Here is a 24,654-nt window from a genome sequence, read left to right on the forward strand (position 1 = left end):
GGTCCGAATTTGCGCTTTCCCGGTCACCAATGCGACTAAAAATTTTGCACTGGCGACCAGAAATTTACAACTGGTCGCCAGCGGGCGATTAACTATTTCATGCCTCGATAATTGCACAAACAATAACTTTGATTTTCAGCCAAATCGATTAAAATAAAATTCAAAGCCGCCCACCAAGTGGTCACTTCCTTTTTACCTTGCCGCTGCTTTTGAAGTATAAAACCAATTTTCCTGTTATCATACATCTACCACAACGTTTTACAGCTACAATCTGTGCGAAGCTTCGCCGCCATGTTTTTTCAGCGGTTTCCCACAACATACGTATTGCGGGAGCAAAGGAGGCCCCATGCGTTCTTTCTCCATGAATATTTATTTAGGCGATGTGGTGTCCAAAGATGTTCTGAAATCTTTCCGTAATTTATTACAAAGTGGAGACGGAACATCCACGAAGAAATTAGATGAAGATTTAGATATTCTCTAGCCATCAAAAGGTGGAAATGTAGATCTGTCAAAGTGGTCAAAAGATGATTTCAGCACTGGTTTGATTCCTGATTACATCGAATGCAAATATTTTGCCGGCCCGTGGCGACCCAGAATTTTGGTTTGTGTTTCGCTGTGAAGGAAAAATTTTGTGGACACTTCTTGGCGACCACATTTTTCCATATGGCGACTGCAAAAAAATTTTAGTCGCCAGCTGGCGCCTGCCGAAAAAAGTTAATTTCGGACCCTGGCAAGGAGACAAAATTGAAAGAATTCCAGTTTAAATTAATTCATAGGATTGTAGTTACTAAAAAGGAGCTCCATCGATATGGTATTAAAGCGGATGATGAATGTCTCTACTGTGGTGAGAAAGATTCAATTGATCATACTTTTCTTAAGTGTCGATTTGTAAAGATTTTTGTGAACAACGTAATTGACTGGTTTAACGTTGCCAACAACTCAAAATTTGCTCCAACAATTGAAGAGAAACTATTTGGTATCATATCTTGCCCATACGAAAAAGAAATATTAAAGAAATTTAATTACACCATCCTATTTATGAAATACTACTTATACACCAGTAAGATGCATAACCAAGCTATTTACCTTTCTGTCTTTGTTAGTTAAGTTTTATTTAAGTACAGAATACTATAGAAAGCTTTAGTCATTAGCTAAAAAAAAATGCCCCTCGCAAAAGCGCAAAACCTTACATAAGAGCAGGTTATTAAAAAGAGTACCGTGCTGGCTTATTCTCATGATTCAGGAAAATGAAATTTCGATATCTGTGATATATAATTTGCTATTTTTTCCATTTGTGAACCGTGCCAGAGACCCGCCCTGTACGACCCTCTTAACTACAATTTTAAGTAGATGGTAATAATCATTAATACTCATATAAAATTATTTCTTAGCCTGACAAACAAGCTTTCTTTTTTTTTCCAGATCAGATGCCAACAGGAACAAAGTGGACTTAATCTTCAAGCAGTTATCTTTAGAAGGGCTGCATGTTTTATTTTGCAATCCAACTCTTTGGTGAACCAGATAAACAAAGCTCTTGAATAAGCCAAGCTCTGCTCTGATTATTTGACCTCAGACATGCAGTTTGTGCCTTGATTATTTACGAAACGAGTAAGAAAAGCTATTAAGTCACATTCTTTTAAACCAATTGTCCATGAAATTTATCTTCTGTGTGATGTTACAAAGTAAGCTGTTTTTCCAGAATTAGATTGCATTTTCACCTTCAAAGAAAAATTGTTGAATTGGCGATGGTATAACTTAGTGAGTAATCGGGCTGCAGTGCCAATTGACTGGCTGATTGACATTGTTAAAGTAGCTGTGGTCTGTCCCATTTGTTTTATACATTAACAATGACAGAGAATTTCAGGTAAAAGTGAGAGAAAACAAAATTTCATTCTGTGAAAATGATCGTTAAACTGGCACAGTAAAACTCACAGAATCAAAACTATGTTCAATAACTCAAACATGAAAAGACTGACTGACGGATGGATAGACTGACTGACTTACTGACTGACTGACTGACGGACGGATGGACAAACAGAGAGACGGACAAACGGACAGGCCGATGGACAAACAGACGGAGAGACGGAGGAAAAAACGGACTGACTGACAAGCTGACTGACTGTCTGACAAACTTACTAATGGATTAAGACAGACTGACAGACTGCTGATAGACTGACTGACTGACTGATGGACTGACATACAAACAGACTAATGGATTAAGACAGACTGACAGACTACGGACTGACTGACAGACAGACAGATAGACTGACTGACTGACTAATTTATTGAATCATGGCTGACCACCTGATTGGCCCATTACTGATTGATGGACTCATGACTAAATGACTCACTAATTGACTCATGACTGACTTTTTGACTGATTGACTGACTGATTGACTCTTTACAGACTGACTGACTGAATGATTGACTCACAACTAACTGACTGACTTTTTAAGGACTGCTGACTGAATCACTGATTGACTGCTAGCAGACTGACTGATTGACTGCTGACAGACAGACTGACTAACTGAATGACTATGATTGACTTATTCATGACTGTCTGACGGACTGATTGACTGATGGACTGTTAACTGACTGACTGATTGACTGTTGAGAGACTGCTGACTGACTGCCTGACTCACTCGCTTACCAATGGACAGAATCTGTGATTGGCTGATTGACTGACCAACAGTTGAAACTGATTGGCACATGATGTATCGACATTGATCTGTTGAACTTCGGTATCATACAAACGACATTTTGAAAAAAAAATTATTAAAAAAAACATTATTAAAAGATAAAATATTAAAACGTCACTGAAGAAAAATCTTGGTACAATATATTGCATGTCTGAAGTATTGAACACAGTCAAACCTCTCTAAATGACCACCTTGTGTAAAGTGACCCCCGGGAAGTGACCATCTTGAGTCTGAAATGTGACTACCTTGTAAAAGTCCCAAACTGTCTCGTGCAGCTAACTTATTAGAAGAGAAATTTATCTATAATTTATAAGCACCACATTAGTTTGGCAAAGTACACAGAAGGTCACCTTTGGACTGGTTTGACTGAATCTCTATTTACTGTAAACCTTGATGGGTACGTTTCTCAAAACATTTCCTCTCTTCTCCGCCAATATACCTTCAGATGTCATGAAAATCTTGAACAAAATTGCGGCGGAGTGTTTTGTTTTTCGAAATTTTCGCTTTTGCTTTACACTCTCTAAAAAAACAAGTCTGCAAATACCGGTCTCTAAAACGACGGATGTTTATTATTGCGTGACTGATTTGCCTTGTGTTACGAAAAGAACGTAATAGTGTCACGCAAGATGAGAAATGCAAGTACCTGTACAGAAGTCTTTGTCGTGGAGTTTAGATCCTCAGCTAAAGCAGAGTAACTCTTTAAGAAGCAACTAGAAGATAGACTAAGGGATAACAGCAATTTAATTGCAAAAGTTAAAACTGTTATAATTTTGACCTGTTAGTATGCAAAAATTTACTCGTTACGTGCAAACAGCGTGCAGAAATTTGCATGTTTTCTTTTTATGACTTCAAACCAGTTGTCATAAGCAGAATTAGAATTACAGCTTTGCTTACAATTTCACGGTTCTTCTTGAATGAATTTCTTGATGTTGTATGATCGGAAATCATAGAATTGAAAATACACTTGAAAATACGCTGGAGTTGATGTATTTCCCGTGCTTAGAACAAATATATTTCAGAGCCGTTTCTTTTTGTCTTGAAATCAAATATAAGCCGGCAAATCATCAATAAAATAATCTGTACACGGTTGTAAATTTTCTCGGGTTTTTCAGCCATTATTTGGAAACCATTCTTTCATTGGAGAGGGTTTGAGAAACGTACTCTGAGGCAGTCCTAAGAGTGATGAGCATATTATTTCTCCTTACAATATTATATATTTGAAAATCATCAACTCGGGATATTGTCTTGATATACTACCAAATTCTCAAAACAAAGATTAAATCATTTGGGGCAATTGGTAAGGAGAATTTATATGTCCAGCTTGGGACTGGAACTCTTATGTTTACAGTAAATGAGGTCTTGTCAAAACTAAGCGGTACGATTCCAGACTGGTTTTAGTAAACGGTTTGTTTCTGTTCCAATGTACGCCACAGATACGTTTAAATTTTACGTTAGACTTTAAAACAATTCGGTACAATTTCTCTAAATATATTTCATTCGTCTGAAGTACTAAAAAGACGTATCTGTGGCGTACTTTGACATAAGAAACGAGCAGTTTACTAAAACTAAGTGTTGATGGTACTGCAACGTTTTACCAAGACTTTTCCAGGGCTTGGCTTATTCTTGGTGAGTTTATCTGGTTCACTCAAATGGTTGGATTGCAAAGTAAAACAACACGGGTGGAAAGATAACAAAATTTTATTGAAATAAAAATTGTCTCTCTTGTCCATTACTTTTATTGAAAAAAAATTAATAAAAAAATAATCTAGCCAATCTTGTCCCTGCTCTTTGGGTTGCTTCCACTCTGCCTCTCTGAGTCGGTGTTGTTTCTTTAGTCCTCATTTAATATTCCAACTTTAAAATCCTGGTCTGTTTTATCTGATCCTTTCATTCAAGCCGGGGACAGTTAAACACTTGGAAGAGTTGACCGTTTGCTCCCAAGTGGGGTGGACAGCGTAAAGGAAAGTGAGAGTTTGCTCCCCATGCCTCCGGGGTCTCAGTCCTAATTTGTCACAATGCCACACTGGAGTAATTTTGGAATTAATGAGTTGAAAAATAATTAAAATGCCAAATTCGTAATTTGGTTCAAGATGCTAATCCGCAAGTCAATGCATCGAAAAAATAAAAGATTTGCCAATAAGCTCGCCCTCCCGGAATATTTTGGATGAAAACCCATTTAAGTTGGAAATGTCCGCAGCCAGGACAAGAAAAACAGAAGCGCTGAAGTATGGCGCTCAATTTCAGTGCATCACCGTTGAAATCAAAGAAAGATTTGAAAACAGAATCCGCCAGTCTGACCTCCGACCAAACCTCCGACCGACCGTCATTCCACAAACTTCACCAAAGAGCACAAGTCACTAAAAGTCTTTCATCTGTGAAGCTACCGATGTCAAGTTTCTCTCTTTAATTTGGATGAAAGAAATTGGGCGATTATTACGGCAAAAAAAGCTTTAGTTTTGATTTAAAAATAAAAAGATTGCAAAAGGTTTAGATAATTATGCGTATTCAGCTTGTTTGTTTATTGTCGCATTTCATATCACGTGGCGTTACTCTGGAGAGTTGTTTATTCAAATGCAAATCCAATTCCCGTGCGAATGAATGAATAATTAGAAAGACAATTCTCCAGAGAACATAAGTGATCTGAAACGAGCAATTAACATACGAAGCCGTGTGGGTCTTGTTAGTTGAAAAATAAAACAAGCTAAAGATAAAAGCCGAATCTCTGCTAACAATATTAACAATTTTGGACAAAGTAAGAGCTAAAGTTATGTGTTCAAGAACTAAGTTAAATATTCACACGCGCTAAGATTTAAAAGTAGAAAATTGTTGACTAATAAATTTTGTCGCGATTGCTTCTATTTTTTAAATTTGGCCGAATTTTGGCTTCAAATGATTTAAATTTTCAACTTGACTCAATAATTTCCATTGCAGAGGTTTAAAATATTTTTGGTTTTATCAGCTGGGTTGGTAATGTGAATTGGCCACCGTAAAGAAATTCTAATCTCTTTCGGATCTCTTTACGGTGGCCAATTCACATTATCAGACCAGTTGATAAACCAAATTATCTTGTTATACTCCCCACCGACGCAGCACCACAGTTTCTTTAGAAACTTACCCCATCTATTCATTTACAATATTTTTCTTTGTTAATCAAAATTCCCACTATAGCGTCCTTCGCATCCGTGACTTCTCTGCTCACGCAATGTCTCTCCTCACTTTGTGGAAGAGCATTGCGTGATCATCCGTGGAACTCTGAATTTAGTGAATTTTACTAGATTTCAGTGGAAAAGAAATTGAATCCACCTAAAAAAACACCCCCTAAAAACAAATGTTTATGATTATGAATTTTTATTGTTATTGCAAAAAAAAATTAAGAAATGCTATATTGATTCAATTTATATCTATATAAATTATACTCAATAACTTGGTGGTGAAAAATTTTGAATTCCTCTTTAATTGGCTCGGTTGGCAAGAAATTGAATAAACTAAAGTGCTTAAATCAATGCAAAATGTTTCAGAATTGCTCTTCATCGACAGACTAATTAACTGTTAAATGGAATGCCGCCGTTTTATTTAACAGTTAACAAGCCTAACAACGAAGAATTATTCATCAACACCTATCATATATTAGTTTCTAATAAACCTCTAATTGACAAATAAGTTAATAAACACTCCAGAAACTTAAGGAAGACTAGGCATCAGCTGTCAGCATAAGGATTCCTGGGATTGTTTTGGTAACTAGCATGAGCTATTAGTTGATGGTTACCAAGGCAACCATTGACCATTCACAGCTCATGTTGGTTACCATGGCAATCCCAGAGACCCTAGTGCCAAACAGCTGGTGCTTGCTAGTCCTCCTTAGTTTGTGAAGTGTCAATTAAACTAATGAAAGGAATTTTTCGAAAATTAAAAATTAATATGCTATAAGTTCATTGAAAATGAAAACAAAGAATGAAAATAATTAAGTTTATGATGTGAAAAATTTTTCAAAAGGAAAAATGAAATTTAATATAATGCTTAGTAATAATTTGTTTTTCAAAAGATGTTTTGTTTATAATTGGGCCTATAGGATTTAATTTTATTATTTTAAAGTTAAAGTTTATTTTTTAATGAAAAACTAGAAAAGAGAGTAAACCTGACCTAGTAGCAACCCAATCAGAGAGACCCCCAGTGACTCAGCTCAATTTAATGTCATTTGTAAAAATCCAATCAGGTTAGACCGATGAAATTCAGTGATCTCCCCTGTCTATGCTTTCTCTAGAAATGCACCTTCCTTGAGCTCCACAATTCAGCACTCCTGTTTTACGTCCTTGGTTGTGGGAACATTTCCTGATACATTGACTACAAACGAGCATCTTGCTGGGCCGAAATTGATGGTGTGGTATTGTGACAAATTAACTGAAACCCTAAAGTCATGAAAAGCAAACTCTCACCTTCCTTCACACTGTCCACCCCACTTGAGAGCAAACGGCCAACTCTTCCAAGTGCCCAACTGTCCCCGGCTTGAATTACAGGATCAGATAAAGTTTCCCAGGATTTCTCAGTTGGAATGTTTCAGAGGACATCAGAAACACACCTTCTCAGAGGCAGAGCTTCCACAACCCAGCAGGGACGTGATTGGCTAGATTTGAATATGACCAATCTTTGGTCTTGATGTGTGTGCCACCTTCTGTCCTGGAATTAAATAAGAACCTAACAACTTAATTAGTAGATACATGCAAGCTCATTAGCATTATAAATAGCCTCATAAAGAAAAACGTGGTTCTTTCTTGGTGATGGAAGTCCAGAAAAAAATGCCAGAAACCTTAACCATAACCATGAGCAGGCTACACTCAGGGTAGTGAGAATAAATAGAATTTATTGTCCTAAAAATCACGAGATTTTTTTGGAGCAACCGAGAAAGCCCAGAAATATAGTCCTGATAAATTCTGAGAATTTTTTGGAGCAACAGAGAAATCGCTGAAAAACCTTTAAAGGAAGCCCAAGATAACCTTCATTACAACACCAAGAAAGAACCAAGAAACATTAAGCAAGTTAATATACATTGGTTTTCATCAACAGTCTGCATTGCATAGTTCTCGACGAGGATGTAAAATGTTTGTTTATACTTATGTGAGGGAATCAAGATTTGTTTCTAGATAAACGAAGAAAACATATGAACTTAAAAATTAGGTAAAATGCAGACTGTTGATCCAACTGTGTTTAACATTAGTATTAAATATCATTTTTAGTCAGGAAAAATGCAACAAAAATTGAGAGATTGAAGACAAAAAGAAAATAACACTTTGGAAACTTAAAATAGCCCAATTCTAAAATAAATCTGAAATGACCTTTAAATTAAATTTTGCTTAATTCCAATTTCTGATAACATTTTGTCTTCAGTAAGATTGACTCTCTAAATCTTTCCTACAAGCAGGTGGTGTCATATTTTCTGGCTTAAGGCCAAGAACATTTGCATTAATGAAAATTTTGGTAAGTCTTAAAAGTAATCATCGATGTAGTCAAGAAGGTAAAAAAGATGGTGTGAACCAACCTTGCTTACAGTTGGGAATTTTTGTTTTGCTTGAGATAAGTGAATATTTTTTGGCTAGAAATGGTTTAAGTTTGTGCTAATGAGCTTGCAGATCCACTTAACTAAGTGTACATTGAGATTGCTCAATTTATAATTAAAACTATTCCATTGTTTATGAATTAAACAACCACCATCAAGCTGCCAAGCACTTTAAAATGGTATAGATGGATCAAAAAGGAAATTAGTTTTCAATCACTGACTCCCAAAGAAAATTAAATTTGTTTCCTGCACAAGAAAAATTAACCAAAAAAACATTTTAAGATTATTTGAAGAAAGCTACAGTAAGTAGTAAGGTTGAGTGGCAGCGTGATGTTGATTGCTGCTCGAAAAGAGTTAAGTAGTGAAATATTTTTCTGCTTTCGTGAAAGAAGTACATTGTACACTAAGATAAGAAGTTTAACAAATTGAATGTGGTTTAGCGTGGTCTGTACTCTTATCAACAATGATACGCATCATCACAGTGGTCAAAATGTTGAGGACTCACAAGGCGCCGCCTCATGAGTCCTCAACAAATTTTGACCACTGTGATGACACGCATCATTGTTAATAAGAGTACAGACCACACTAAACCACATTTCGATTTGTTTTTTACCACAATATCAACATCAAAGAAAATGTTTTTTCAGAGCGTGAGCTGAAAGAGGCGAGCAGCGTTGTCTGGACTCTTATCGACAATGGCAAATTAGCCAATCAGATTGCGAGATTAGCAGCAATTGTGGTAAAAAATCATTTAGCAAGCTATCCTTAGGGCTGTGAAGTATTTGCTAGCTAAGAGTTTCTAAGAGTTTTACCAACTAATTCATATTAATTTTTCTTAGCCTGTAATGTTGCACACCCCAATTTGCAAGAGCTGGAAATTGAAAAACTGGACATCCTGCATCCTTCTCAGAATTAATTTGCTGTAAGTTACTCAATGTGCTTCCAATTTTTAAGGATGGAACCTTAGCATAATTATGTCCAATGAGACAGTTACCATAATTTAGTTCCTTGCTGTTTTTTTCCTATAAAGATAAACATAACTTTGCAAATTTTTAAATTTGAGTCTTATCAGAAGAATTGAGACTTGCAGATAGTTGCCAAGATCAGTGAAAACTTCACAAGAAAATAATTTACTGGACAGGTGTCTTTCTTGTGTTTGCATATAATGTGAATTTTGATTAATAAACTCTTGAAATGTAGTTGAAAAGTGAGTTTGTTGTTAATCTGCAGAGAAAACTACATACAGTAGCAAAGACCTCTGATTCCAGTCATTGACCCAATTAATGTAAAAATGTAAAAAAAAAAAAATGTAAAACAGTGTACAGTGTACAGCTATGGTGATATTCAGTAGCAAAATGTTTGAAGATAATTTTTCTTTTAGAGGAAAAGCACTTATTTGAATAATGGTGGCACACACACTTATGTAGCATTAGATAATATTATCTGACTCAGTGCTAAATCCTTGCATTGGTATGCAGCTTGCGCAGTTACTGTAGTCTGTAAAGTATTGGTGATTGTATCTTAGGTTTCAAATGAAGTGCTGAAGTCAGGTCTAGTTTTTTAGGTTTGTCCAGGTCACAAATAAATCATTTGTAAGGTGCAAGTAGTTGTTGATTTCAGATGTTATCAGTTTCAATCCATCCACTGTAAGTCAAGTTTGTGCTGGTTCTGTTTGAAGTTAAAGTTTGTTGGTTGGCTTGTTAAGGTCATGAAAAAGTCATTTGTAAGGTGTAAGTAGTTGTTTGTGTCAGATGTTGTTACAGTCTGTGCTGGTTCTGTTTGAAGTCACAAAATAATGTACAGTTTGTTGATTGGTTGGTTTAGGTCATGAATAAGTCATAAATTTGTAAGGTATAAGTAATTGTTGATGCCAGTTAACTGTTGTCAGTTTCAATCCATCTGCTGTTAGTCAAGTCAGTGCAGGTTCTGTTTGAAGATAAAGTTTGTTGATTGGTTTGTTGAGGTCATAAATAAGTCATCTGTAAGGTGTTAAGTTGTCAATGCTAGATGTTGTGAAGTGTCACTTCATCTATTGTAAGTCAAGTTTGTGTTTGTTCTGTTTGTAGTTAAAGTTTGTTGGTACGTTTGTTTACTGTAGGTCACAAAGAAGTTATTTTGTAATGTGTTACATGTAATAGTCGTTGGCATCAGATGTTCTCAGTTTCACTCCATGTATTGTTAGTCAAGTTTATGCTGGGTCTGTTTGAGGCAAAAGTTTGTTGTGATGATTGGTTTGCGGAGGTCATGAAAACGTCACTTGTTGTTGTCAAGGAGGTGTTTGTTCTAATAAGTTTGTGACTGTATGTAAGGTTTTTACTCAGTTTTACTTGCCCCAAACCAATGCAAGAACCTAGTCGAAGACTATGTGAAACTAAAGAAATAACCAGCTAACCTGAACAGGGGTTGTGGAACAACAGCTGAGTGAAAAACCTCCCCGTACGTCCACTTGCTCCTAGGAGGAAAACCCCGGGCCAGCTGTACCCCAAGTTCAAAGGCCTCCCGGGCTGGGCCAACTTATTCTAATTATTAATAAATAAACTACTTATGCTACCATAAGCCATCTTGTCAACTTGTTTACTAGGCGGCTTGACTCTTTAAGCATCCTCTCTCGTGCCTGCCCTTTTGTCTTTTTCCTGGCCTCTGAGTCTGTGCTGTCATGTGATGCTTTTTGTCTGGTCCAGCATCCTGTGATGAAACAAACACAGTGCTAGGTTATTTTGGAATCCAATCTGAGATTTCTAAGAGAACTTGAAAGATGTATTTTTTATCACTTGCAAGGGTTTAGTTGTTGTCTTTCTTAACATCTATGCTTGGATAACAAGTCATTAAATGAAAAATGTAATATATTTTGTTTACATGAACTAGCTAGTTTTAATAACTAAGGATTCCTTGTCTGTATATAGCTTAGTCCAAAAATCAAGTCACCGGTAAACATTGAATCAAACTGACTAATGCACACGTCTACAGAAACTATATTCACTCCATTGATTTTTCACTCTACTGGTGAAAATCTTTCAAGGATCCTCAAGATTTTGATCAAAGATCTCACAAAGACCTTTGAAAATCTTGGAAAATCAATGCAAGATCTTTATAAGATCTTTCATTTAAGATTCTTTGCAAATCTTTCAAAGATCTTTTAAGAATCCTTAAAAGATCCTTAAATCACTAGTAGGTCTTTAAAGATCTTGTGAGATCCTCAAAGATCCTGTAAAGCCTTAACAAGGGTGAGGAACCTTCCAAAATAAAAATGAAAAAAATGAAACACCTTGTCTGCAATAAGTGCACTCTATACCCAACAAGCATCCTGAGCTTCCAAATTACTGTGCCTTTCAATAACATGCGGACTCTAAAATTCAAAGCTCAACCGACAAATACGTTTTTTCGCTACCATCAATCAAATGTTTGGCAGCTCTTCCAAGCTTCCACCTACTGCCGAGCACTGTTTCATTGTCTGGACTGTGCTCAACAATTTGATTACCAATTGCTCGGCAATAGTTTGAAGCTGGGAGGAGCCGCTGAATTAATTGCCAGTAGTGAAAAACACATTTGTTGGTTGAGCTTTGAATTTTAGAGTACACATGTTATTGAAAGGCACAGTAAATTAGTTCTCAGGGTGCCCAGGATCATTGTTTTTGATTCTCGGAGCTACATTTGTCCCATAAAAAGAATGAAATCCTAAAGATGAATGCTTAACAATTTCTTATTTTTATTTAAGATATTGATGCCAGCTTTTTTGTGTGTCTGTCCTCTTATTGACAATGAAGTGCATCATAATATATTGTTACTAACAGTAGCTGAGGATCCACTTGGCAGTGCTTGTGGATCCACAATCTTCTTTGATAATAGTGTGATGAAATTTATCATCAGTGAGAGGATATAAAAAGTAATAAATTTTTGATGATTCAATTCTTTTATTTTAGGGCATTTTAGATACAGAAAGCAATAATAATCAAGCAAAGAATTCCAATGATGGAAAATGCCACATGTAGGCAAAATTGCAAGGAAACCACAATTTCTTTTGGCCAAAACAATTTCAAACTCACAATGCCATAATCCAAACTACAGTACATGAACAACACTTGAAGTGGAATTTGTAGAACGTTAACCAAATTTATTCTATTCAAAAATTCCGGAAAGCCTGCTGCACCAAGTTCGGTCCACTTGCATGAGATCAGTACTTTGAACACAGAAAAATACAGAGTTCATTCATCAAATTTCAAAGTTTAACACGTTCTTTTCTCCTTACAGTGGAGCCTGGCCTGGACTTAAAGGCACTTAAGCAATTTTGGTATTTTACCACAATTGCTACTAATCTCGCAATCTGATTGGTTAATTTGTCATTGCCGATAAGAGTCCAGACAACACTGTTCGCATCAATGTGTTACGCAATGGCTTTTTCAGCTTGCGCTCCAAAAAAAACATTTTCTTTGATGTTGATATTGTCGTAAAAAACAGGGGACTGTGATGACACATATCATTGTCGATATGAGTACAGACCACACTAAACCATATTCAATTTGTTAAATTTTCTCCCAACCCAATTTAGCCTAAGGGAGAGGGGAACGAAGTGCCCATGCTGAATTCAATATTTTCTGACAAAAACAGCGTTCAAAGCCACATGTATAGCGGTCAAACTTAACCTACATGTACACTGTAAAAATTACACTTCATTATTGGAAACTTTTTTTGTTTGTCAACTGTTTGGTCACATGATTTGACACCTCCATGGCAACAGGTAAATTAAGGCTAACAGAAAACTATTTGCATCCAGTTGCATTGCTTAAACTTCAATCAGGAACTGACAACATTAAAATAATGTGTTGTAAGAAGCTTCGCAAAAAAATGAAAATTTCAAACTTTCAGCCCCAAAAGTGGTCATGGTCGCTTATGAGAGCTGGTCGCTTACAAGAGGTTCCAAATATAGTGATTTGACTTGGAAAGTTTTGGTATTTTGGAAAACTGGTCACTGAGTAGAGGCAGTCACTTACAAGAGGTGGTCAGGTTGAAATCGGAGGTTCGACTGCATGTTTGATCAGGAATATCGCTGCATGCATGCACAACTCTTGTAAAACAAGTGGTACTGAACATTATGCTGGAAACAGAAAATTTTGAATGTCGCATGTTGGTGTCGCCAATATCAAGAGAGTATCACAAGGGGCATCCATATCCCATACTAAGCCTTGGGGTCAATCTTTACAACCTGTATCTCAAGTTTCTATTTTTTTGGAACACCGTAAAATCCCATGCTGAAGCCCCCCAGTTATAAGCCCAACCCCCCTCCCCCAGGATATAAGCCCTTCTATTTGCTAACAGAGGTATTATTCCGGATATAAGCACCCCAGATATAAGCCCATCTAATGTTAGATTATGAGTACTCCCTGTTTCGCTCAGTCCATTGTGTATGACATGAAAGAAAACTGCGAGAGAAAAATGTCCTCGTGAAATCCTGAGGGCTAGGAGCGTGTGAAAGGAGGGACTACTGACTAAGCCAGGGAGTTTGACCTTTCACGGCCAACTGATTTTTGGGTGTAGGATTTCTTATCTTGACATCCTCTTATTATTGCCTGTTGTCAATAACCCTGGGAGATATCCTGAATAAAATCGCTCTACTCTACTCTTCAAGTAGCTGAGTAACGAGGCAAAAACATGCTGTGAGAAGTGTATCTTCATTCATTCAGCAAAACTGCCAAAGAAGTTTTAAAAAGAAGATGGCAAAGGAGGCATCTTGTAATGATTTTTACTGCATCTCACCCTGTAGGCGTAAATCTAAAAGTTATCTTTTTAAAGCCTGTTGGCAGAATTGCAAGAACATCATGGCTTGCAAAGCATGATTTGCTCCAGTTCCAAAGCTTTATATTGTCAGAAGGCGAGATAAACATTCCTGCAAGATGTCACACGTATCTCGAATGTTCGCAACCTGTTGCCAACGCTCCTAACATAAGCCAATCATATTTTTGCGTTGTGAGAGCAACGCATAATTCAAACGACTTCGCTTAGGCAGTAGTCCCTTCTTTGATGCTCCTTGCCCACCAGGATTTCGCGACCATTTTTCTCTGCTAGTTTTCTTTCATGCCACACATGACAGACTAAGCAAAAGAGGGACTACTCATAATCTAACATTATATCTGGGAGGAAATATATCTTTGAAAATTTTGTGTTTTAAAACTCCCCTTAACTTCTAATTGGCTTCAATGCATTGCATGAATATAATTTTATCACTTGTACAAATGTACGGTATGAATATGATACATGTTGTTTCTGAAAGTTCCCATTATGGACTTTCAAAAAGGGGGTACACGTCACAAAAACCACATTTTAAAATGTTTTGCACCTCCTGTCTAATGAAGTATTACATGTATTATTAATAGCAAGGTGTTCCAAAGCAATGAGAGCTATGAGGAGATTCTCTCAGGTTCACACTGCTTTGCCTTAAATTTTATCCACAACATCTAGTAGCAAAGATGATGGATCATGTGTACTTAAGGCATCCACAGTCGAGTGTTGATCTGGGGCATTGATCGAGGGTATCGATTGACACTTGACTGCAGATGCCTTTAGTACACATGATCCAAGATGATTACAAGACGGTGTATTTACCTGGTTGTTCAAGGTCTGGATGTTTTTGGTTTCCACTGTCCACCCAGCATTGTCCACTCATGCCCATCCAGTTTTTCCATCATGCTTGTGTCCAAAATTGTCCACTGTCCATCTAGGTGTATCCAGTGTCCCATCCTGGTTTGTCTACTGTCTGTCCAATCTTGTTCATTGCTGACTAAGTATTGAGAAATTCAGAAAAGATTCTTGTTGATAGTGAAATTATCAAGAACTCAGTCCAATGACCATTGTTTTTTTAAAAAAAAAAAAAACATTTATTGCAAAGTGTTAAAGAGGAAAGTTTCAGGTGAATGTCCAGTTTCAAGTGAAAGTCCAGTTCAATCTTTCAAATGGATGGGCAGAAAGGCCAAGCTCAGTGAATTCATATTCACTGAATTGTTCTTGGACGATGCTGTGGAGCAGCAAAATCACACGCCCACATTCGGGTTCGAGGCAGAAAGCTTCGCCAAACAAAACACTTGATAAATTTAACTCTTTCCAAAGCATGTTGGCAGAATCGCAAGAATATCATGGCTAGCAAAGCACAACTTGCTCCGGTTCCAAAGCTTTATATTGCTGGAAAGTGAGATAAACATTCCTGCAAGATGTCATGCGTATCTCGAATGTTGACAACGCGTTGTCAACATTCACTGAATGCTGACAACGTGTTGTCAACATTCCTAATGTCATAAGCCAATCATATTTTTGCATTGTGAGAGCAATGCATAATTCAAACTACCTGGCTTACATGTAGGTGGAAGTCCCTCCTTTCATGTTCCTTACCCCAGGATTTCACATGGCCATTTTTCTCCCATGATTTTCTTTCGCATCACCCACAATGGACTAAGCGAAAGAGGAACTACTCGTAGTCTAATCTAATGTATAAGTGTGTTCCTTTTCCGTTTCTTTACAAACATCAAAATTTTTAAATTGACCAAAAGTTATGGGATAGGGCAATAGGGTAATTATAGGGTACATAGGGCAATGGCTCTAAATGTAATGGTATGTTAGCTTTAATTCGTTTCTCAGATACGTTTCATCTAGTCGCTCTGAAACATTTATTCCGCTTTAAGCCTATATGCGCCCCCCCCCCCCTCAGTTATAAGCCCCCCTGTTTATAAGCCAACTCAAAACCCCTTATGAAGTTACATAAGCCCAGGGCTTTCATGTGGGATTTTATGGTAAAACAATGGAAAAAAAGATACAGGTAAAGGTTGAGCCAGGAGTAAAATGCATATTATGGAAACTCTGTGTAATGGTCTCTGATATCTGTCTTATGGAGGTTTGTCAGTTTAAATCCTTCCTTCCCCATTGAAAAATTTCACTTTGCATATGTAATCACATGGGCCCGAGGGCAATTAAGGATTAATTTCACGCATATTTTCAAAGTTTTTACAAAATTGCCCGAGGTGTGAGGTGACAAGGGCAATTTGGAAAACTTTGAAAAACTTTTTGAAAAAAACTTGAAAACTTTTGGAAAACTTTGAAAATACACTTGACACTTGCGATTATTTGTTTATCACATAAAGGGCAAAATTCTGCATAAAGAAAAACTTTCAAGGTTTTGCCGTTGCGTAAACAGGTTTGCCAGATGTCATCAAAGAACAGGCTAACAGTAGAACAGAGAACGCCTACTATAATAGTACGCAAAACACAGCAACCTCAATTCATTCAAAGCAATTTCTTTACAAATAAGACTTAAAGCAATCTTATTTTATTCACCTGTTTTTCGAAGCTTGCAACGGCGCGAAACTACTTCATTGATCAATGAAAGACGTAAACAAGTGTCCAAACGAACTCTAATAACTTCTTGAATCCAAAACTCTCATTTCTACCGCTAAACTTAACATGCCAACAAAATTTACACTGTTTTTTACGTTGATAAAGTGACCTGTGATACTAATAAGGTGACCCAAAGCAAAACAAAGAAATTAACTTTCAGTTTGGCAGTCTTGCCATTCTGTAACTCTATGCTTCGTGCGACACCAGCTGTCCCCAAGCAAAATTTTTTCAGGCTGCAAATCAATACATTTTGGATGGAAAACTCCTTTTGCTTTTCCACCAAAAGACTCCATTTTGCTACATGTTGATTTTCATTCACATTAAGATGAAATTACTGCGTTTAGATCAAACTCAGAAGCAATGCCTTTCTGAAAATTCATTTGAAGCGAGAAACTAACTTAATGCAGGTGTGCTCAGCCAATCAGCATCAAGTAATCATGCCCTCTTGATTACCAAAAGTGCCCTCTGTCTCAGCCAGTCAGCACTCAGTAATTTTGCTCCGTATGTGATAAAGCCTGGTTAATTGATTTTTCTTTGAAAATTTTGGGTTTTAAAACTCCCCTTAACTTTTAGTTGGCTTGCATTGCATGAATATAATTTTATCACTTGTACAGTATGAACATGATCCATGTTGTTTCTGAAAGCACCCATTATGGGCTTTCAAAAAGGGGGTACATGTCACAAAAACCATGTTCTAAAATGTTTTGCACCGAAGCATTCCTGGTTGAATGGAAAGCCTAAACCTCCTGTCTAATTCACTACAAAGTATAACATGTACTATTAATAGCACTTGAGGTGTTCCAAAGCAATGAGAGCTATGAGGAGATTCCCTCAGGTTCACATTGCCTTGCCTTAAATTTTATCCACAACATCTAGTAGCAAAGATGGTGGATCATGTGTGCTAAAGGCATCTGCAGGGTACTGATCGAGGGTATCGAGTGACACTTGACTGCAGATTTCTGTAGTACACATGATCCAAGATGATTACTAGACAGTGTATTTACCTGGTTGTTCAAGGTCTGAATGCTTTTCGTTTCCACTGTCCACCCAGAGTTGTCCACTCATGCCCATCCAGTTTTTCCATCATGTGTCTAAAATTGTCCACTGTCCATTTAGGTGTGTCCAGTGTCCCAGGGACAGGGATTTCACCAAGATTCATCAATGAAAAAACTATATTTGAAATATAAAGAACCTCCGTTGTGTTTTCTTGGGGTTTAAAAATAGTCAAATTTTTCATTGAAGTAATAATCCTCAGCCTGCTACATGCTTGACAATGTTGCGGGCGAATAGAACAGCGCCAGAACAATAGTTGACAACTTATGTCAGCTTTTGTTCTGGTGCTGAGGTAAGGCGAAAAATCTTGAATTAATAATTTAGTTTTTATGGAGAAACTAATAAGGTCTGGGAGAGAGGGAGAGTTAAGTATGTTATATGTAAGAGTCAATGTAAACCCCCCCCCCCCCACCCACCCACCCACCCACCCTATCCCAGGACAAGGTGGAGATTAGTCGGGAAAAGAAGGGGATTTGAGGGAAATCGCACCCCATTGACTCCTGCAAACAAACAGTAGCTTCCCGATATTTTTGCTCAAAACAACGGTGCACGTGTGCGATGTAAGAATTTGAATTCCCGCTTTTGTACGTGAAACACTTCTGACACTTGGAGCAAGTTAAATCTTAATCTTATCTAATGGAAAAAATGAGACGACGACTAGGCATAAAAACCAATATTCGTAAATAACAGCTTTTGAGTTAACGATTAAGCTTACCTTAACAGTTTTGCATTTCCTACCGGGCTGTTGTTTATTTGCGAAGGTCAGTCAACGTGGTCCCCATTTTATGTGTTTTGCAGCCAGCTGCAGGCATAATTCTTGCATCGAAATACATATAAACAACAGAAAATACGTTTGGAAAGGCTAAAAATACTAAAGGCAGTCTCTTCATCGATTGTTTGGCGTAAAAATAACATTTTAACAAGCTTTCCGCGGCCATGTTTTGTTTCTCTTTCGTTCCCAGTCTCTCTTGCGTCAAGGAAACGAACACACTTCGCATCTCGTGAAAATACGCGGGAAAGAGCGGGAAACTGCTGCGTGAACGTGCGGTAAAATTCGCCTCTGAGTCCACATTCTTTCTTACAAGACTGGGATAAAGATGAAAGCATGGTTTATCCTTTAAGGGTTCTCGAGCTCCTGCGCCCTTCGAAACACAGTTACAATACCGCTTAGAGATAAGTGAACATCGCTCACGCGTTTTCAACGCAACCGTGTTCCCAGACAAGAATTGAGAATATGAAGCGTATCACATTACCTGTAACGTTTACAGGCCAAACAGGAGGCGTGGAAGCGTCGCACAGGAAGTTACCCACAGTAAAACTGGGTTCTGTGTCAAGTTGGAAGTCTTTCTCTTCAAGTCTAATGGAGCCGATGTACACTTTCGTTTTTCCAGTCCGGAAGTAGTTTGTAAGTGGATCTTATTTTCGTTGGACAGGAGTATGTAAATCCAGAGCGTGTGTGTACTCCTGATGGTGACAAAGGAAGTTTCAGGCAATCCGTGAAAAATTATGTCTGATCTTGGTATGCACTGTCAAAGTTTTGCCGCCAATTCGGGGCTGAGAAAGGGCTGGGGGCTCGTAAATTCCAGCAGAGTGCTCCTCCGTCCTCACCTCCTGTCCACCACGGAGGATCACCTATTTGCAGACTATAAAGGTCGGTACACACGAGGGGACTGGTCCCAGCGACTTGTTGCAGGGACTAGTCCCTAGTCCCCTTGTGTGTGCCGACCTTAAAGCTTGTCCCAAGCCTCTGCTCCCATTTGCAACAGAAACTTTTTAAACTTCTCTGGGATCTGGTCTTATTTCTCGGTTCTAGGATTTCTAGAATATCACACCCTACTCAATCAAACGACTTGAGAAATAAATCAAGTTAATTCAGGAGCCATAATCGGGGACGGAGACCGTAAGCGCGCGCCATTTCTAGTATTGGGGTTGTCCCCATGATATGGGACAATAATTCTATTTTTAGAACAAATTGCGCCATCGCCTGCGGCACACGCGCGTACATGCTGCGAGGATTTTTGCGGATGTCGCGCGGGGGAAATGGCGTCCGAAATTCCCGAAATTTTTCATGTTTTTAACCCACAACTCAACGCGTTTACGTCTGTTGGAATTTTGCTTAAGTATTTTCTTCGTAAGCTGCTCCAGTTTGAGTGAAGGAAGACAGTGCCGAATTTAGGTATGTTTCGCTGTAAGCTTATATATATCGCTGACCAAGTTGTGTTCCGACGGATGCTTCTTTTACATGAGCTGTACATTACTCTACTTTAAATTTCACATATGTTGAAGATTAACAGATTTTCCATTTCAAAGCAAAAAAACTAGCTGGATATATTTAGATATAGCAGAGCTTCAGGACTTCATAGTTTCCTAGCTCCTCTTGCCACACGCTTGCGAGCAATTTCAGTCTATCGCGACCGAAAAGTAAAACAAAATAATTGCTCGTTTGAGTTTCGCTTGAATTGTAAGCAACGCTTGATGTTTCATCAAGGCCCAATAACTTCACTTCCGTATATACTGCTCAGTTTTATCCGTGTATAAATCCAGTAAATTCTCTGTTGTCGATCGATGAATGAGAGCGCCCGCCGATGCGTGTTTTGTACAGTCAGTAAACATGACAAACTGTACTTCCGCCGTGAAAGCGTACATCGAACTCAAACAATAACTCTATAGTTTTTAAATATGTTTAAGATTGATAAATGTTTGAGAACATATTAAAAGCTAAGCTGAAAATATGTGAATAAAGCAGAAATAATCAGCAAAGTTACGATGACGCTTTCTTTAATCAACTTGGAATAACGATTTCGATTTTGTTGATCGAGTTATCAAAACTCCTTGTCTATTTTCATTTTCGCAGTGTAAAACTTCACTATGCTTATGTTGAAGAAACACACATGATGTTAGCTGCCTTTTTTGCGTTCGTCAAATTTGTTACAGCATCTCAGCAAAAAAGATAACGAAAGAAATCTTTGTCAAGATTTGTTGACAACTGAAAACACCGAGTCGGACTTGAAAGTGCACGAGCTGCACTATGCAAATGAGCTAATTGTACGCGTCAGACTTTCCTTTCAAAAACTTTTGCAAACTCACCAGACAAGCAGAAACAATGAGAAACCGTCAAACCAGGTTTTGGTTCTGATGAACCATTGTCTGAGAAACTCACAAATTAACTCGATACCAGAGTAGAGAGTTTTCTTGCTATATTCTTAAGTCAGAACAAACGCAAAAACATACGCGTAAGCTTACAACTAGCGTGAGCAGATCTTATTATTCATTCCCAGCGCGAGATTGAAGTCTTGTTTTCGACCCTGAAAAACCCACCTTTTCCGTTAGCTCAGAGCATAAAACTACATATAAACGCCCTGGTTCGTATTCCCCGCCTTATTCCCTGCCATCGCTGTGAAAAATACGCAAGAGACTCTCTCAACTCTCACCATTTGATCACACGTGACAACATCCACGCGAGAGCCCCCGACATGTGCGTGAATCCGCGCGGATATATGACGTCAGGATGGCGCAATTTGTTCTAAAAATAGAAAAATTGTCCCATATCATAGGTGCGCGCGAATCCCAAGACTTACGGTCTCCGTCCCCGATTATGGCTCCTGGTTAATTGTATAATACAGTTGTCTTCTAACATGACAAGCCTGTTCCCTCTCAGATTTAATTTGTGTTCAACCATACGTCGTAGAGTTAAATGTGACATTCTGTGACCATGATAAGCACTCATTTTCCACATAAGGTCAAAACCAGGTTTAAATAAACAAGTCTCCATTTGGCTCGGAAATTTATAAATTATAGCTTCCATTTTGCGCGAAAATATGCTCGGATATTTTCCTCGAGCTACGCTCTCGGAAAACTGTTCGCTTCTCGGAACAGATAATGTCCATCAATATTTTGTGTTTATTATCCTTCGAATATTTTTCGCAACACGCGCAGTTTTGAAAATTGGAGAATATTTAACAATTAGATCTGTAGCCCGCTGGGGCCACGGGTCAATAATGTCCTAATGGTCCTAATGGTCCTAATTGATCCTAATGGTCTGAACATCCGCGAAGAAACATATTAATTGTTTCCATTTGTTTTCTTTTATTATGTTCTTTTATCATGTTATTTTATTTTACCGTATGCTTATCTTCAATTTACACTATCAATTACTTTTGCGTATTTCCGTATTACGTAAATATCGGCTACATAAAAACACGCACCAATGTAAAATCTTCCATTGCACCCGAAGAAGGCTGGTTTGGCCAGCCGAAATATAGTACACCTTCAAAAAATCATTCTACGTTGTGTCGGTTTTTGCTTTTGTATTCTCCAATCAAAATGCAGGATTTGCATTAGTCCACTAGTTGGGTGATACTAACACTCGGATATTCCCCAGTTTTAGCTGGGGAATATTCAGTCGCGTGACACGTTTAAACCAATCGCGCTTTAGCGAAAATATTTGATGGATTATAATGGCTGATATTCAAGAATCAGTGAACCAATCAGAAGCCTAGAAATGCATTTTCTGAGGTTTACAATCGACTCATTCATACGGAACAACTATAAAAACACCCTCCATTACTTTCTTTTTTCCTCTTTCTCTAATATTCTTTCCTCGTTAAATTCTGAAAATCCCAAATGAGAATTCAAACACAAAAGCCTTAAATATCAGCAAAAGAACTGCCCAACCTCGCTCCCAGTGACTGGAGGGTTTTTCGTTGTAGTTAAATGACGTCATGTAAATTTCGTCATTGAAGAGATTTGACATTTTGCGCACGTGGCAATTATATGATGATTTTATTGGTAGCGACAACTACTGATAGATTAATATTTTCACAGCTTACTTCTAGTCTCTACGCGCAAGACAAAGATCATTTATTAATCCGTATAATCTAGAAATGTGGGGTGACTGAGTACAACCTCAGTGCTTGATGGTTTCTGGGATCGTTTGGGTGGATAAGATGGCGTCAAGATGGCGTCTGTTGAGCGCTGAAATGTCTTTCAGAAATTAAAATAATCACTGGATTGTGCTTGCTGAATCAATCAGTACTTTCAAATCGAGGATTGTTTTATTTTCTTGCTCTCCGTTGCCACCATTTTAAGCCTTCCCGTCTGTACCCAAAGGATCCCAAAACCGCTTAGGCGACCAAATGTTCTGCTTGCGAACTTAAGTCGCTGATACCGTGTTTAATACCTTCAGTTGATTCTAATGAACACAGCCTGAAACGACGTACATCTCCTATCGGGAGCTCAAATCCACCCTCCCCCCGTCCCCCACACCCGTACCCCTCCTTGAGCAATTCCAGACTGATGACGTTATACTATATACCTTCTCTGATTGGCTGCTATTTGAGAAGTCTGTTTCCCCACCTTGTGTTTAACGCTTAAATACAAGAAATGAATCATTCAGACGAAAAAACCTTAAAGGAGCTCAGTCACGGTTTGCACATTTTGAAAAGTTTAGCCTCAATTTTTCAAATTCGTCGATCGCAATCCGTGTCAATCTTCGCCATCCCTGACCATCCTTGTTCCTTTACGGTTTATTATTATCTCATTGATGTTTTTCTATCTTAGATAACTATTATTTTCAGGTTTCCTTCCATTTAAAGGAGATTTTGTATGTGGCCAAAAAAAAAAAAAAAAGAAAAGACAAAACACCGTGACTGAGCTCCTTTAAAAATCATCGATCTGGAACTATACTAGGCTGGAGCGAGACAGAAAATTTACGATTACACCTAATGAGACTTTTCGCATCTACCTCTGAATTACAATGACTTAAATACTGATCATACACTTGGAAAATTGACTATGAAGTACAATTAGACTGCCGCATGCAGTCCTTCCCATTTCCTCGGGACATTAACACCTGAACACAAGGATCTTACCACGTGCACTGCTTGGAGCCAGATCGTCCCGCTCGCCGAAAAAAAGCCCAGGATGAACATGAAGGTAAAACTACGCACAAACCAGAAAATACCTAAAAGTTTATGACATCCCAGATGTCAAAAACTTTTTAACCTAATATAATTTAAGAAATTTCGGTAATTTTTCGGGACACCTTCACGCTATAAGGGGCGTTTTCAAAGACTTATCGGTCTTCTTTCAGTAGACAAGACTTGTTCTGCGTGCACTCTCCTAAACACGTTTAGTCTACACATGAATGAAACATGTTTTATTATGAATCTTTAAAAAGGTGCATTGCATAAAAAATAATCGAAACATACGTAGTCACAACATACATACATACATACATACACACACACACACACACACACCCACCCACCCACCCACCCACGCACGCACACACACGCACGCACGCACGCACGCACACACACACATACATACACACACACATACATACATACATACATACATACATACATACATACATACTACAGTCAAATCTTCTAGTCAACATTTAATACGGAGCCTGGCTGGACATGTCCAGTGCACTGTCTTTCTGCTGGCCTTTGGACTCGCTTTTTTCGCATTCGTTCTCTTCTTTGAACTCCTCAGACAAAATTAACTTCTCATAGTCATTTGAGATTTCTTCGAAGACTTGATTGTTCGAAGACTTCTTCAAAGCAAGTGCCCCAAGCCGCACGGCGTATTGTTTTTTCTCGTCCGCTACAACAAGCGCAAGGTTTTTTAGTTCTGTTTCTGTCCATACACGTTCTTTTTTGGACTTTCTGGGCCTGTCCGAACCATCATTTGACTTGTCCGACATCTTAAATTGATAGTTTATTGAAAACAGCCGCTAGCTTCTTGTAACGAGGTGCAGTTTTCGTAAATAGTTCGTCTTCTGCCCGCATTTATACACAAAGACGGACCATCCGTCTTGACGAGTTATCCACGATGGTTCGTCTCACAAGACGGATTATCGCGATAGCTCGTGTGGATGGATGATCCGTCTGCTTGCCCGTATTTATACACAGACGGATAATCACACGAGCTACCCTTTGCCCAAGCTAGCTCGAACTCGTCCCAGAC

General features: G+C 38.1%; 2 long non-coding RNA genes across 4 annotated transcripts in view; one reads left to right on the forward strand and one right to left on the reverse strand.

Moving 5' to 3' along the window:
- The window catches only part of LOC149113793 (uncharacterized), a 26,798-nt gene extending 22,326 nt beyond the window's left edge, over positions 1-4,472 (forward strand). Inside the window, exon 5 of the long non-coding RNA XR_016206343.1 lies at positions 1,423-4,472. This is a non-coding gene — a long non-coding RNA (uncharacterized LOC149113793). The remainder of the gene's footprint in view (positions 1-1,422) is intronic.
- LOC149113794 (uncharacterized) lies at positions 4,382-18,664 on the reverse strand. 3 transcript variants are annotated; one of them, XR_016206342.1, is made up of 4 exons: positions 18,395-18,664; positions 17,631-17,796; positions 14,848-15,022; positions 4,382-10,935 (listed from the first exon to the last, which is right to left on the reverse strand). It is a non-coding gene; the product is annotated as an uncharacterized LOC149113794 (long non-coding RNA). The 3 variants fall into 3 exon arrangements; XR_016206340.1 differs by lacking the exon at positions 4,382-10,935 and having other exon boundaries at positions 14,679-15,022; XR_016206341.1 differs by lacking the exons at positions 17,631-17,796; positions 18,395-18,664 and having other exon boundaries at positions 14,848-15,110.
- Between the last annotated feature and the right edge of the window lie 5,990 nt (positions 18,665-24,654).

The sequence above is a fragment of the Orbicella faveolata genome, unplaced genomic scaffold, assembly GCF_042242905.1.
Source record: "Orbicella faveolata isolate gen_17 unplaced genomic scaffold, um_ofav_v1 contig_14, whole genome shotgun sequence".
NCBI classification, from domain to species: domain Eukaryota; kingdom Metazoa; phylum Cnidaria; class Anthozoa; order Scleractinia; family Merulinidae; genus Orbicella; species Orbicella faveolata.